Here is a 12688-nt window from a genome sequence, read left to right as displayed (position 1 = left end):
TAATGCGGTTTTATAATCCCTGAGACAAGTAGTTCTGGCAATAGAGTGTTATATATATTAGCGTCTGTAGCATGTATAAGGGACATGTTATCATATCTGTGTCTTTTTATAGGTGATTGATGCCCGGTGAGAAGGTGAAAGTGACCTATACCCCTTTCAGCTGCAGGAAAGGTACCAAGAGACAGGTAATTAATATTTATATTAATTACTGATAACAATCAGGCTAGATATAACATCTAGACCTGCAGAGATGTCATAGTCCCTACCTTATACATGAAGATATATGTGTTTTTAATACGTATATTGTCTATAGACAGCTTCTTATATAACACAACTGTGTCTCAGGTACAGAGATTGGGAACATTTATGATTTCTAATATCTGTTTTTTATTTGTAGTAATCCCTTTTTCAATAGACTGACCGCAGATTTAAGACATAACTGTACTGTAAAGAAAAATCTATAAGTTAATGTAATAAATCACATACTATAACTGATTATTGCTATTTAAAACTATGAAAAATACATTATGTTGATTATAAAACAGAAATACAGAATGGAGACAACCGTCTGTGGCTCAAGCTCGACTGCCCATTTCTTTGAGTGGCCCCTCAATGTTCTGGAAACGGGTGGAGGACATTGTCTCCATTAGAATGGGTCCCCCTACGATGCTTCGGCTGTTGATCTGAAGTGCATTCTGTGCTTTGGAATCTCGGGGGCAAACTGTATTTCTGTTATTAATTTTTAGTTTAGCAATTCCCACCGCAACATGGTTAACCTCTATCCTAAATTTCTGCACAAAATTGATAAAAGACATTCCAAGAAATATTTTGCCAAATAAAAATATAGAAAATATTGATGAAGTTGATGAATAATAATAACAACAAAAATAACAGTTTTTGATTAAAAAACAAATAAACAATAATCATTTATAAAATAATTTCCTCAAGCCCCCTTCCCCAAAAATAAAAAAACATATATTACCCTTAAAATTTATGAATAAAGAAACAAAAAATAACACATACCCCAAACATTGCAAACACAAAACCCCCAAAAACCTAACAATAGTGTCTGTCAACATCATCCTGGGAGGGATAATACACTGCACTACAATAGAAATAAAAATCCCTATCATCTATATCTCAATGGGTTCCATCTTTTCTTTTGTTCTTTTTTCTAATGCGGTTTTATAATCCCTGAGACAAGTAGTTCTGGCCCTAGAGTGTTATATATATTAGCGTCTGTAGCATGTATAAGGGACATGTTATCATACCTGTGTCTTTTTATAGGTGATTGATGCCCGGTGAGAGGTTGAAAGGGACCTATACCCCCGTCAGCTGCAGGAAAGGAACAAAGAGACAGGTAATTAATATTTATATTAATTACTGATAACAATCAGGCTAGATACAACATCTAAACCTGCAAAGATGTCATAGTCTCTACCTTATACATGAAGATATATGTGTTTTTAATAAGTATATCGTCTATAGGCAGCTTCTTATATAACACAACTGTGTCTCAGGTACAGAGATTAGGAACATTTATGATTTCTAATATCTGTTTTTTATTTGTAGTAATCCCTTTTTCAATAGACTGACCGCAGATTTAAGACATAACTGTACTGTAAAGAAAAATCTATAAGTTAATGTAATAAATCACATACTATAACTGATTATTGCCATTTAAAACTATGAAAGTTACATTATGTTGATTATAAAACAGAAATACAGAATGGAGACAACCGTCTGTGGCTCAAGCTCGACTGCCCATTTCTTTGAGGGGCCCCTCAATGTTCTGGAAACGGGTGGAAGACATTGTCTCCATTAAAATGGGTCCCCCTACGATGCTTCGGCTGTTGATCTGAAGTGCATTCTGTGCTTTGGAATCTCGGGGGCAAACTGTATTTCTGTTATTAATTTTTAGTTTAGCAATTCCCACCGCAACATGGTTAACCTCTATCCTAAATTTCTGCACAAAATTGATAAAAGACATTCCAAGAAATATTTTGCCAAATAAAAATATATAAAATATTGATGAAGTTGATGAATAATAATAACAACAAAAATAACAGTTTTTGATTAAAAAACAAAAAAAATAAAATAATTTATAAAATATTTTGCTCCTGCCCCCTTCCCCCAAAAATAAAAAAAACATATATTACCCTTAAAATTTATGAATAAAGAAACAAAAAAGAACACATACCCCAAACATTGCAAACACAAAACCCCCAAAAACCTAACAATAGTCTCTGTCAACATCATCCTGGGAGGGATAATACACTGCACTACAATAGAAAAAAAAATCCCTATCATCTATATCTCAATGGGTTCCATCTTTTCTTATGTTCTTTTTTCTAATATGGTTTTATAATCCCTGAGACAAGTAGTTCTGGCCCTAGAGTGTTATATATATTAGCGTCTGTAGCATGTATAAGGGACATGTTATCATACCTGTGTCTTTTTATAGGTGATTGATGCCCGGTGAGAGGGTGAAAGGGACCTATACCCCCGTCAGCTGCAGGAAAGGAACAAAGAGACAGGTAATTAATATTTATATTAATTACTGATAACAATCAGGCTAGATACAACATCTAAACCTGCAAAGATGTCATAGTCTCTACCTTATACATGAAGATATATGTGTTTTTAATAAGTATATCGTCTATAGGCAGCTTCTTATATAACACAACCATGTCTCAGGTACAGAGATTAGGAACATTTACGATTTCTAACATCTGTTTTTTATTTGTAGTAATCCCTTTTTCAATACACTGACCGCAGAGTTAAGACATAACTGTACTGTAAAGAAAAATCTATAAGTTAATGTAATAAATCACATACTATAACTGATTATTGCCATTTAAAACTATGAAAAATACATTATGTTGATTATAAAACAGAAATACAGAATGGAGACAACCGTCTGTGGCTCAAGCTCGACTGCCCATTTCTTTGAGTGGCCCCTCAATGTTCTGGAAACGGGTGGAGGACATTGTCTCCATTAGAATGGGTCCCCCTACGATGCTTCGGCTGTTTATCTGAAGTGCATTTTGTGCTTTGGAATCTCGGGGGCAAACTGTATTTCTGTTATTAATTTTTAGTTTAGCAATTCCCACCGCAACATGGTTAAAGGAGTAGTCCAGTGGTGATTCAGTGGTGAGCAACTTATCCCCTATCCTAAGGATAGAGGATAACTTGCAGATCGCGGGGGGTCCGACCGCTGGGGCCCCCTGCGATCTCCTGTACGGAGCCCCGACAGCCCACGGGAAGGGGGCGTGTCGACCTCCGCACGAGGCGGCGGCCGACACGCCCCCTCAATACAACTCTATGGCAGAGCCGAAGCGCTGCGTTCGGCAATCTCCGGCTCTGCCATAGAGATGTATTGAGGGGGCATGTCGGCCGCCGCCTCGTGCGGGGGTCGACACCCGCTATCTCGGCGGAGAGCCGGGGCCCCGTACAGAGAGATCGCAGGGGGCCCCAGCGGTCGGACCCCCCGCGATCTCAAACTTATCCCCTATCCTTAGGAAAGGGGATAAGTTTTTCACCACTGGACTACCCCTTTAACCTCTATCCTAAATTTCTGCACAAAATTGATAAAAGACATTCCAAGAAATATTTTGCCAAATAAAAATATATGAAATATTGATGAAATTGATGAATAATAATAACAACTAAAATAACAGTTTTTGATTAAAAAACAAAAAAACAAAAAAAATTTATAAAATATTTTGCTCCTGCCCCCTTTCCCCCCCCAAAAAAAACATATATTACCCTTAAAATTTATGAATAAAGAAACAAAAAATAACACATACTCCAAACATTACAAACACAAAACCCCCAAAAACCTAACAATAGTGTCTGTCAACATCATCCTGGGAGTTATAATACACTGCTCTACAATAGAAATAAAAATCCCTATCATCTATATCTCAATGGGTTCCATCTTTTCTTTTGTTCTTTTTTCTAATGCGGTTTTATAATCCCTGAGACAAGTAGTTCTGGCCCTAGAGTGTTATATATATTAGCGTCTGTAGCATGTATAAGGGACATGTTATCATACCTGTGTCTTTTTATAGGTGATTGATGCCAGGTGAGAGGGTGAAAGGGACCTATACCCCCGTCAGCTGCAGGAAAGGAACAAAGAGACAGGTAATTAATATTTATATTAATTACTGATAACAATCAGGCTAGATACAACATCTAAACTTGCAAAGATGTCATAGTCTCTACCTTATACATGAAGATATATGTGTTTTTAATAAGTATATCGTCTATAGGCAGCGTCTTATATAACACAACCATGTCTCAGGTACAGAGATTGGGAACATTTACGATTTCTAATATCTGTTTTTTATTTGTAGTAATCCCTTTTTCAATACACTGACCGCAGAGTTAAGACATAACTGTACTGTAAAGAAAAATCTATAAGTTAATGTAATAAATCACATACTATAACTGATTATTGCCATTTAAAACTATGAAAAATACATTATGTTGATTATAAAACAGAAATACAGAATGGAGACAACCGTCTGTGGCTCAAGCTCAACTGCCCCTTTCTTTGAGTGGCCCCTCAATGTTCTGGAAACGGGTGGAGGACATTGTCTCCATTAGAATGGGTCCCCCTACGATGCTTCGGCTGTTGATCTAAAGTGCATTTTGTGCTTTGGAATCTCGGGGGCAAACTGTATTTCTGTTATTAATTTTTAGTTTAGCAATTCCCACCGCAACATGGTTAACCTCTATCCTAAATTTCTGCACAAAATTGATAAAAGACATTCCAAGAAATATTTTGCCAAATAAAAATATATAAAATATTGATGAAGTTGATGAATAATAATAACAACAAAAATAACAGTTTTTGATTAAAAAACAAATAAACAATAATAATTTATAAAATATTTTCCTCCTGCCCCCTTCCCCAAAAATAAAAAAACATATATTACCCTTAAAATTTATGAATAAAGAAACAAAAAATAACACATACCCCAAACATTACAAACACAAAACCCCCAAAAACCTAACAATAGTCTCTGTCAACATCATCCTGGGAGGGATAATACACTGCACTGCAATAGAAATAAAAATCACTATCATCTATATCTCAATGGGTTCCATCTTTTCTTATGTTCTTTTTTCTAATGTGGTTTTATAATCCCTGAGACAAGTAGTCCTGGCAATAGAGTGTTATATATATTAGCGTCTGTAGCATGTATAAGGGACATGTTATCATATCTGTGTCTTTTTATAGGTGATTGATGCCCGGTGAGAAGGTGAAAGTGACCTATACCCCTGTCAGCTGCAGGAAAGGAACCAAGAGACAGGTAATTAATATTTATATTAATTACTGATAACAATCAGGCTAGATATAACATCTAGACCTGCAGAGATGTCATAGTCCCTACCTTATACATGAAGATATATGTGTTTTTAATAAGTATATCGTCTATAGGCAGCTTCTTATATAACACAACTGTGTCTCAGGTACAGAGATTAGGAACATTTATGATTTCTAATATCTGTTTTTTATTTGTAGTAATCCCTTTTTCAATAGACTGACCGCAGATTTAAGACATAACTGTACTGTAAAGAAAAATCTATAAGTTAATGTAATAAATCACATACTATAACTGATTATTGCCATTTAAAACTATGAAAGATACATTATGTTGATTATAAAACAGAAATACAGAATGGAGACAACCGTCTGTGGCTCAAGCTCGACTGCCCATTTCTTTGAGGGGCCCCTCAATGTTCTGGAAACGGGTGGAAGACATTGTCTCCATTAAAATGGGTCCCCCTACGATGCTTCGGCTGTTGATCTGAAGTGCATTCTGTGCTTTGGAATCTCGGGGGCAAACTGTATTTCTGTTATTAATTTTTAGTTTAGCAATTCCCACCGCAACATGGTTAACCTCTATCCTAAATTTCTGCACAAAATTGATAAAAGACATTCCAAGAAATATTTTGCCAAATAAAAATATATAAAATATTGATGAAGTTGATGAATAATAATAACAACAAAAATAACAGTTTTTGATTAAAAAACAAAAAAAATAAAATAATTTATAAAATATTTTGCTCCTGCCCCCTTCCCCCAAAAATAAAAAAACATATATTACCCTTAAAATTTATGAATAAAGAAACAAAAAAAAACACATACCCCAAACATTGCAAACACAAAACCCCCAAAAACCTAACAATAGTCTCTGTCAACATCATCCTGGGAGGGATAATACACTGCACTACAATAGAAAAAAAAATCCCTATCATATATATCTCAATGGGTTCCATCTTTTCTTATGTTCTTTTTTCTAATATGGTTTTATAATCCCTGAGACAAGTAGTTCTGGCCCTAGAGTGTTATATATATTAGCGTCTGTAGCATGTATAAGGGACATGTTATCATACCTGTGTCTTTTTATAGGTGATTGATGCCCGGTGAGAGGGTGAAAGGGACCTATACCCCCGTCAGCTGCAGGAAAGGAACAAAGAGACAGGTAATTAATATTTATATTAATTACTGATAACAATCAGGCTAGATACAACATCTAAACCTGCAAAGATGTCATAGTCTCTACCTTATACATGAAGATATATGTGTTTTTAATAAGTATATCGTCTATAGGCAGCTTCTTATATAACACAACCATGTCTCAGGTACAGAGATTAGGAACATTTACGATTTCTAACATCTGTTTTTTATTTGTAGTAATCCCTTTTTCAATACACTGACCGCAGAGTTAAGACATAACTGTACTGTAAAGAAAAATCTATAAGTTAATGTAATAAATCACATACTATAACTGATTATTGCCATTTAAAACTATGAAAAATACATTATGTTGATTATAAAACAGAAATACAGAATGGAGACAACCGTCTGTGGCTCAAGCTCGACTGCCCATTTCTTTGAGTGGCCCCTCAATGTTCTGGAAACGGGTGGAGGACATTGTCTCCATTAGAATGGGTCCCCCTACGATGCTTCGGCTGTTTATCTGAAGTGCATTTTGTGCTTTGGAATCTCGGGGGCAAACTGTATTTCTGTTATTAATTTTTAGTTTAGCAATTCCCACCGCAACATGGTTAAAGGAGTAGTCCAGTGGTGATTCAGTGGTGAGCAACTTATCCCCTATCCTAAGGATAGAGGATAACTTGCAGATCGCGGGGGGTCCGACCGCTGGGGCCCCCTGCGATCTCCTGTACGGAGCCCCGACAGCCCACGGGAAGGGGGCGTGTCGACCTCCACACGAGGCGGCGGCCGACACGCCCCCTCAATACAACTCTATGGCAGAGCCGAAGCGCTGCGTTCGGCAATCTCCGGCTCTGCCATAGAGATGTATTGAGGGGGCATGTCGGCCGCCGCCTCGTGCGGGGGTCGACACCCGCTATCTCGGCGGAGAGCCGGGGCCCCGTACAGAGAGATCGCAGGGGGCCCCAGCGGTCGGACCCCCCGCGATCTCAAACTTATCCCCTATCCTTAGGAAAGGGGATAAGTTTTTCACCACTGGACTACCCCTTTAACCTCTATCCTAAATTTCTGCACAAAATTGATAAAAGACATTCCAAGAAATATTTTGCCAAATAAAAATATATGAAATATTGATGAAATTGATGAATAATAATAACAACTAAAATAACAGTTTTTGATTAAAAAACAAAAAAACAAAAATAATTTATAAAATATTTAGCTCCTGCCCCCTTTCCCCCCCAAAAAAAAACATATATTACCCTTAAAATTTATGAATAAAGAAACAAAAAATAACACATACTCCAAACATTACAAACACAAAACCCCCAAAAACCTAACAATAGTGTCTGTCAACATCATCCTGGGAGTTATAATACACTGCTCTACAATAGAAATAAAAATCCCTATCATCTATATCTCAATGGGTTCCATCTTTTCTTTTGTTCTTTTTTCTAATGCGGTTTTATAATCCCTGAGACAAGTAGTTCTGGCCCTAGAGTGTTATATATATTAGCGTCTGTAGCATGTATAAGGGACATGTTATCATACCTGTGTCTTTTTATAGGTGATTGATGCCCCGTGAGAAGGTGAAAGTGACCTATACCCCCGTCAGCTGCAGGAAAGGAACAAAGAGACAGGTAATTAATATTTATATTAATTACTGATAACAATCAGGCTAGATACAACATCTAAACTTGCAAAGATGTCATAGTCTCTACCTTATACATGAAGATATATGTGTTTTTAATAAGTATATCGTCTATAGGCAGCGTCTTATATAACACAACCATGTCTCAGGTACAGAGATTGGGAACATTTACGATTTCTAATATCTGTTTTTTATTTGTAGTAATCCCTTTTTCAATACACTGACCGCAGAGTTAAGACATAACTGTACTGTAAAGAAAAATCTATAAGTTAATGTAATAAATCACATACTATAACTGATTATTGCCATTTAAAACTATGAAAAATACATTATGTTGATTATAAAACAGAAATACAGAATGGAGACAACCGTCTGTGGCTCAAGCTCAACTGCCCCTTTCTTTGAGTGGCCCCTCAATGTTCTGGAAACGGGTGGAGGACATTGTCTCCATTAGAATGGGTCCCCCTACGATGCTTCGGCTGTTGATCTGAAGTGCATTTTGTGCTTTGGAATCTCGGGGGCAAACTGTATTTCTGTTATTAATTTTTAGTTTAGCAATTCCCACCGCAACATGGTTAACCTCTATCCTAAATTTCTGCACAAAATTGATAAAAGACATTCCAAGAAATATTTTGCCAAATAAAAATATATAAAATATTGATGAAGTTGATGAATAATAATAACAACAAAAATAACAGTTTTTGATTAAAAAACAAATAAACAATAATAATTTATAAAATATTTTCCTCCTGCCCCCTTCCCCAAAAATAAAAAAACATATATTACCCTTAAAATTTATGAATAAAGAAACAAAAAATAACACATACCCCAAACATTACAAACACAAAACCCCCAAAAACCTAACAATAGTCTCTGTCAACATCATCCTGGGAGGGATAATACACTGCACTGCAATAGAAATAAAAATCACTATCATCTATATCTCAATGGGTTCCATCTTTTCTTATGTTCTTTTTTCTAATGTGGTTTTATAATCCCTGAGACAAGTAGTCCTGGCAATAGAGTGTTATATATATTAGCGTCTGTAGCATGTATAAGGGACATGTTATCATATCTGTGTCTTTTTATAGGTGATTGATGCCCGGTGAGAAGGTGAAAGTGACCTATACCCCTGTCAGCTGCAGAAAAGGAACCAAGAGACAGGTAATTAATATTTATATTAATTACTGATAACAATCAGGCTAGATATAACATCTAGACCTGCAGAGATGTCATAGTCCCTACCTTATACATGAAGATATATGTGTTTTTAATAAGTATATTGTCTATAGACAGCTTCTTATATAACACAACTGTGTCTCAGGTACAGAGATTGGGAACATTTATGATTTCTAATATCTGTTTTTTATTTGTAGTAATCCCTTTTCAATAGACAGACCGCAGATTTAAGACATAACTGTACTGTAAAGAAAAATCTATAAGTTAATGTAATAAATCACATACTATAACTGATTATTGCCATTTAAAACTATGAAAAATACATTATGTTGATTATAAAACAGAATTACAGAATGGAGACAACCGTCTGTGGCTCAAGCTCGACTGCCCATTTCTTTGAGTCGCCCCTCAATGTTCTGGAAACGGGTGGAGGACATTGTCTCCATTAGAATGGGTCCCCCTACGATGCTTCGGCTGTTGATCTGAAGTGCATTCTGTGCTTTGGAATCTCGGGGGCAAACTGTATTTCTGTTATTAATTTTTAGTTTAGCAATTCCCACCGCAACATGGTTAACCTCTATCCTAAATTTCTGCACAAAATTGATTAAAGACATTCCAAGAAATATTTTGCCAAATAAAAGTATATAAAATATTGATGAAGTTGATGAATAATAATAACAACAAAAATAACAGTTTTTCATTAAAAAACAAAAAAACAAAAATAATTTATAAAATATTTTGCTCCTGCCCCCTTTCCCCCCCCAAAAAAAACATATATTACCCTTAAAATTTATGAATAAAGAAACAAAAAATAACACATACTCCAAACATTACAAACACAAAACCCCCAAAAACCTAACAATAGTGTCTGTCAACATCATCCTGGGAGTTATAATACACTGCTCTACAATAGAAATAAAAATCCCTATCATCTATATCTCAATGGGTTCCATCTTTTCTTTTGTTCTTTTTTCTAATGCGGTTTTATAATCCCTGAGACAAGTAGTTCTGGCCCTAGAGTGTTATATATATTAGCGTCTGTAGCATGTATAAGGGACATGTTATCATACCTGTGTCTTTTTATAGGTGATTGATGCCCCGTGAGAAGGTGAAAGTGACCTATACCCCCGTCAGCTGCAGGAAAGGAACAAAGAGACAGGTAATTAATATTTATATTAATTACTGATAACAATCAGGCTAGATACAACATCTAAACTTGCAAAGATGTCATAGTCTCTACCTTATACATGAAGATATATGTGTTTTTAATAAGTATATCGTCTATAGGCAGCGTCTTATATAACACAACCATGTCTCAGGTACAGAGATTGGGAACATTTACGATTTCTAATATCTGTTTTTTATTTGTAGTAATCCCTTTTTCAATACACTGACCGCAGAGTTAAGACATAACTGTACTGTAAAGAAAAATCTATAAGTTAATGTAATAAATCACATACTATAACTGATTATTGCCATTTAAAACTATGAAAAATACATTATGTTGATTATAAAACAGAAATACAGAATGGAGACAACCGTCTGTGGCTCAAGCTCAACTGCCCCTTTCTTTGAGTGGCCCCTCAATGTTCTGGAAACGGGTGGAGGACATTGTCTCCATTAGAATGGGTCCCCCTACGATGCTTCGGCTGTTGATCTGAAGTGCATTTTGTGCTTTGGAATCTCGGGGGCAAACTGTATTTCTGTTATTAATTTTTAGTTTAGCAATTCCCACCGCAACATGGTTAACCTCTATCCTAAATTTCTGCACAAAATTGATAAAAGACATTCCAAGAAATATTTTGCCAAATAAAAATATATAAAATATTGATGAAGTTGATGAATAATAATAACAACAAAAATAACAGTTTTTGATTAAAAAACAAATAAACAATAATAATTTATAAAATATTTTCCTCCTGCCCCCTTCCCCAAAAATAAAAAAACATATATTACCCTTAAAATTTATGAATAAAGAAACAAAAAATAACACATACCCCAAACATTACAAACACAAAACCCCCAAAAACCTAACAATAGTCTCTGTCAACATCATCCTGGGAGGGATAATACACTGCACTGCAATAGAAATAAAAATCACTATCATCTATATCTCAATGGGTTCCATCTTTTCTTATGTTCTTTTTTCTAATGTGGTTTTATAATCCCTGAGACAAGTAGTCCTGGCAATAGAGTGTTATATATATTAGCGTCTGTAGCATGTATAAGGGACATGTTATCATATCTGTGTCTTTTTATAGGTGATTGATGCCCGGTGAGAAGGTGAAAGTGACCTATACCCCTGTCAGCTGCAGGAAAGGAACCAAGAGACAGGTAATTAATATTTATATTAATTACTGATAACAATCAGGCTAGATATAACATCTAGACCTGCAGAGATGTCATAGTCCCTACCTTATACATGAAGATATATGTGTTTTTAATAAGTATATTGTCTATAGACAGCTTCTTATATAACACAACTGTGTCTCAGGTACAGAGATTGGGAACATTTATGATTTCTAATATCTGTTTTTTATTTGTAGTAATCCCTTTTCAATAGACAGACCGCAGATTTAAGACATAACTGTACTGTAAAGAAAAATCTATAAGTTAATGTAATAAATCACATACTATAACTGATTATTGCCATTTAAAACTATGAAAAATACATTATGTTGATTATAAAACAGAATTACAGAATGGAGACAACCGTCTGTGGCTCAAGCTCGACTGCCCATTTCTTTGAGTCGCCCCTCAATGTTCTGGAAACGGGTGGAGGACATTGTCTCCATTAGAATGGGTCCCCCTACGATGCTTCGGCTGTTGATCTGAAGTGCATTCTGTGCTTTGGAATCTCGGGGGCAAACTGTATTTCTGTTATTAATTTTTAGTTTAGCAATTCCCACCGCAACATGGTTAACCTCTATCCTAAATTTCTGCACAAAATTGATTAAAGACATTCCAAGAAATATTTTGCCAAATAAAAGTATATAAAATATTGATGAAGTTGATGAATAATAATAACAACAAAAATAACAGTTTTTCATTAAAAAACAAAAAAACAAAAATAATTTATAAAATATTTTGCTCCTGCCCCCTTCCCCCAAAAATAAAAAACATATATTACCCTTAAAATTTATGAATAAAGAAACAAAAAATAACACATACCCCAAACATTACAAACACAAAACCCCCAAAAACCTAACAATAGTCTCTGTCAACATCATCCTGGGAGGGATAATACACTGCACTGCAATAGAAATAAAAATCCCTATCATCTATATCTCAATGGGTTCCATCTTTTCTTATGTTCTTTTTTCTAATGCGGTTTTATAATCCCTGAGACAAGTAGTTCTGGCAATAGAGTGTTATATATATTAGCGTCTGTA

General features: G+C 35.3%; 1 long non-coding RNA gene across 1 annotated transcript; it reads left to right on the top strand.

The window, feature by feature from the left end:
• Positions 1 to 222: 222 nt before the first annotated feature.
• Positions 223 to 6506, top strand: LOC130361541 (uncharacterized). Its single transcript, XR_008891048.1, has 3 exons — positions 223 to 1360; positions 2465 to 2537; positions 6425 to 6506. It is a non-coding gene; the product is annotated as an uncharacterized LOC130361541 (long non-coding RNA).
• Positions 6507 to 12688: the final 6182 nt, after the last annotated feature.

Source organism: Hyla sarda, chromosome 3 (assembly GCF_029499605.1).
Source record: "Hyla sarda isolate aHylSar1 chromosome 3, aHylSar1.hap1, whole genome shotgun sequence".
NCBI lineage: Eukaryota > Metazoa > Chordata > Amphibia > Anura > Hylidae > Hyla > Hyla sarda.
The sequence above is the reverse complement of the archived record's forward strand: the minus strand, read 5'-3'. Positions and strand labels throughout refer to the sequence as shown.